Source organism: Cicer arietinum, chromosome 5 (assembly GCF_000331145.2).
Source record: "Cicer arietinum cultivar CDC Frontier isolate Library 1 chromosome 5, Cicar.CDCFrontier_v2.0, whole genome shotgun sequence".
NCBI classification, from domain to species: domain Eukaryota; kingdom Viridiplantae; phylum Streptophyta; class Magnoliopsida; order Fabales; family Fabaceae; genus Cicer; species Cicer arietinum.
The window spans coordinates 4869904-4874243 of NC_021164.2; positions in this window are offsets into that span (position 1 = coordinate 4869904).

Below are 4340 nucleotides of genomic sequence, written 5' to 3' on the forward strand. Positions count from 1 at the left end.
TTTTTTTTAAGCATAATATTTTTTGACTGCATCTGAGTTTACTGGAAGTGGAAGCTCATCTCCATCCATTTCTGCGAGTATTAGAGCTCCCCCAGAGAAAGCTTTTTTCACAACATATGGTCCTTCGTAGTTCGGAGTCCACTTTCCCCGAGAATCTTTTTTTATGGGCAATATTTTCTTCAACACTAATTCTCCTTCTCGAAACTCTCGAGGACGGACTTTTTTCTCGTAAGCTTTTTTGAGTCTTTTTTGATATAGTTGACCATGACACAAAGCTATCATTCTTTTTTCTTCTATGAGATTCAATTGGTCATATCGTGATTGAACCCATTCTGCCTCTTCTAGTTTTGTTTCCATCAGGACTTTGATTGAGGGAATTTCGACTTCGATGGGAAGTACCGCTTCCATTCCATACACCAATGAGAAAGGAGTTGCCCCTGTTGAGGTACGAACAGAGGTTCTATAGCCATGTAATGCAAAGGGAAGCATTTCATGCCAATCCTTATATGTCTCCACCATCTTCTGTATGATCTTCTTGATATTCTTATTTGCTGCTTCTACAGCCCCATTCATTTTCGGACGATATGGAGAAGAATTATGGTGTTGAATTTTGAAATTATCACACAACTCTTTCATCATTTTGTTATTCAGATTAGTCGCGTTATCAGTGATTATCTTATTTGGCAATCCATATCGACAAATCAATTCTCTTTTGATGAATCTGACAACCACACTTCTCGTCACATTGGCATAAGAAGCGGCTTCAACCCATTTTGTGAAATAATCAATAGCTACTAGGATAAACCGGTGTCCATTTGAAGCCTTAGGCTCGATGAGTCCAATAACATCCATTCCCCACATTGAAAATGGCCATGGTGATGTTAAAACATTCAAAGAAGTGGGTGGTACATGTATTTTATCAGCATAGATTTGACATTTGTGACATTTCTTTACGTGACTAAAGCAGTCGGATTCCATGGTCAACCAGTAGTAGCCAGCCCTTAAGATTTTTCTAGCCATTGTGTGCCCATTTGCATGAGTTCCGAAAGAACCTTCGTGAACCTCTTGGATAATTTTCCCCGCTTCTGCTTTATCCACACATCTGAGGAGAACCATATCATGATTTCTCTTATAAAGCACATCACCATTCAAGAAGAAATTCATTGACAATCTCCTTAAAACCCTTTTGTCGTTCTCTGAAATACCCAATGGATATTCCTTATTCTTAACATATGATTTGATGTCATAAAACCACGGCTTGCCATCCAACTCTTCTTCTATTGATAAGCAATATGCAGGTTTATCTCTTTGTTGAATCTTTATGACCGGCACGTCTTGATTAGTGGTTATTTTGAACATTGACGACAAAGTGGCCAAGGCGTCAGCTAACTGGTTTTCTTCTCGAGGGATATGGTGAAAAGTAATCTTCTCAAATTGTTCTGTCAATTCTTTGATATGGGTGTGATACGGAATCAATTTAGAATCTCGCGTTTCCCAATCTCCTTTCGTCTGATGGATGACCAACAATGAGTCTCCATATACCTCAAGAAATTTTACATTTGATTCAATAGCCGCTTTAATGCCCATAACACATGCTTCATATTCAGCAATATTGTTTGTACAATCAAAACACAACCTAGCCGTAAATGGAGTGAACTGGTTTTCTGGAGAAATCAAAATGGCTCCAATTCCATGCCCTAACGCATTAGAAGCACCATCAAACACCAACCTCCACTTTTCTTTATCAGATGATTCAATCTCTTCAACTAAATTCATTATGTCTTCATCGGGGAATTCACACTGCATTGATTGATAATCTTCTACCGGTTGATGGGCTAAGTACTCTGCTAGTGCGCTTCCTTTGATGGATTTTTGTGTAACATATACCAAATCGTATTCTGATAACAACATCTGCCAACGGGCGATCCTTCCAGTAAGAGCAGGTTTCTCAAAGATGTACTTAATTGGGTCCATTTTAGACACCAACCAAGTTGTATGACATAACATGTATTGTCTCAACCGACGAGCAGCCCATGCCAATGCGCAACATGTTCGTTCAAGTAGTGAATATCTTGTTTCACAACTGGTGAACTTTTTGCTCAAATAATAAATAGCATGTTCTTTCCTACCAGATTCATCATGCTGCCCCAGTACGCAGCCCATTGACTCGTCAAGTACTGTTAAGTACATAATAAGTGGTTTCCCAGGAACAGGGGGCACTAGGATGGGAGGTTTTGATAAGTACTGCTTAATCTTTTCGAAAGCTTTTTGACAATTCTCATTCCATTCAACCTTTTGGTCTTTGCGCAACAATTTGAAAATCGGCTCGCATGTAGCGGTGAGGTGCGATATAAACCTTGCAATGTAATTCAATCTACCCAAAAAGCCACGAACTTCTTTTTCAGTGCGTGGAGCCGGCATTTCTTGTATTGCTCTTACTTTATCTGGGTCCACCTCTATCCCTTTTTGACTAACGATAAACCCAAGTAATTTGCCTGATCTTACACCAAATGTGCATTTAGCAGGGTTTAAACGAAGTTTGAACTTCCTTAGTCGCTCAAATAACTTTTGAAGGTTAACAACATGGTCTTCTTCAGTTCGAGATTTTGCGATCATATCATCCACGTAAACCTCTATTTCCTTATGCATCATGTCATGAAACAAGGTTACCATTGCTCTTTGATAGGTTGCCCCGGCATTCTTCAATCCAAATGGCATCACTTTATAGCAGAAAGTCCCCCATTGTGTGATGAACGTAGTTTTTTCCATATCTTCGGGAGCCATCTTGATTTGATTGTACCCTGAGAAACCATCCATGAAGGAGAAAAGAGAGTATTGAGCAGTGCTATCCACTAGGACATCAATATGAGGTAGAGGAAAATCATCTTTAGGACTAGCTTTATTTAAATCCCGATAATCAACGCACATTCGAACCTTTCCATCTTTCTTTGGAACTGGTACAATATTAGCCACCCATTGAGGATATTTTGCTACTGCTAAGAAACCAGCATCAAATTGTTTCTTGACTTCTTCTCTAATTTTAAGTGACATATCAGGCCTCATCCTCCTCAATTTTTGTTTAATTGGAGCACATTCAGGCTTGAGTGGTAGCTTGTGTTCAACTATGTTAGTATCTAGCCCAGGCATATCCTGATATGACCATGCAAAGACATCCACATAATCAATTAAAAGTTTAACCAACTTTTCTCGCTCACTTTCTTTCATAGACATACCAATTTTAACTTCTTTTTTATCATGCTCAGTCCCTAAATTGATCACCTCAACAAGTTCTTGATAGGGTTGGATTATCTTAACTTCCTGTTCAATTAAGCTTTCTAGTTTTGGGGGAAGCTCACAATTGCTTCACAATCCTCATCAGCATGATTAATCAGACGTTCAAAATTACAAGAAATGGTTCTAGCGCTGCTATTTTCAACATATTCATTTTTTACTCTACATTGTTTAAATTAAGAAGAAAAAGGAAAAAAAAAAGAAAATATGAATAAGGATTGCCAAAAGAAATAGAAAAGAGAAAAGGGAAAAGAGAAAAGAAAAAAGAAAAAAAAAACCAGTTGGAGAATTCAAAAATGCATTTATTGATAATAAGTATGGAATTGAAATACATATGCCCTAACTAGTTATCCTTATAGCCTTGGGAGAGCAAAAGGAGTTAAAAATACATAATTACTTTGAACACGAATTAACAAACACGGGAAACTCGATGATCTTCCAATTGTTGAGATTGGTGTTTGGAGGACAATGGTACACTATTTTGAGGGTATCATCATCACCATGATCCTCTTTCGCAACAGCCACCTGAGCAGCATATATTATTCCAACGCTCTTAAAGGTTTGGCGAATGTCATAAATAGAAATCTTATGTGTATTCAGTGTCTAATATGGAATATTTGGCAAATATACTACTTGGGGTGCAATATATGGAATATTTTATGAGGGTATAGTGTTTTGGGGTGACACGTAACCCAAATGAGATGGAATTTGTGATTGGTTTAGGTTTTAGGGGTTGATAGCTGAGTGGTTTTGGTTATTGTCCCTGGGGTTGATGACTATAAACGGAGTAAAACCAGGTGGGAGACCATTTATAGGAAATTGCATAACTGCTGTACGAAATTGTTGGTTACTAGGGGTAAAGCCTAGTGGGTGAGAATGAGTGGTTTGATGTTCTTCATTTGCAGTTGTAGGATTCCCATCCGTATTCTCCTTCCTTGACAAAACCTGTATAGCTTTTAGGATTTGATCAACCTTGTCCTTCAATTGGTTTACATCCGCTCTTATCACTTCTTGGTTTTGCTCGAGTTCATCCATGATCTTGGAGTTTG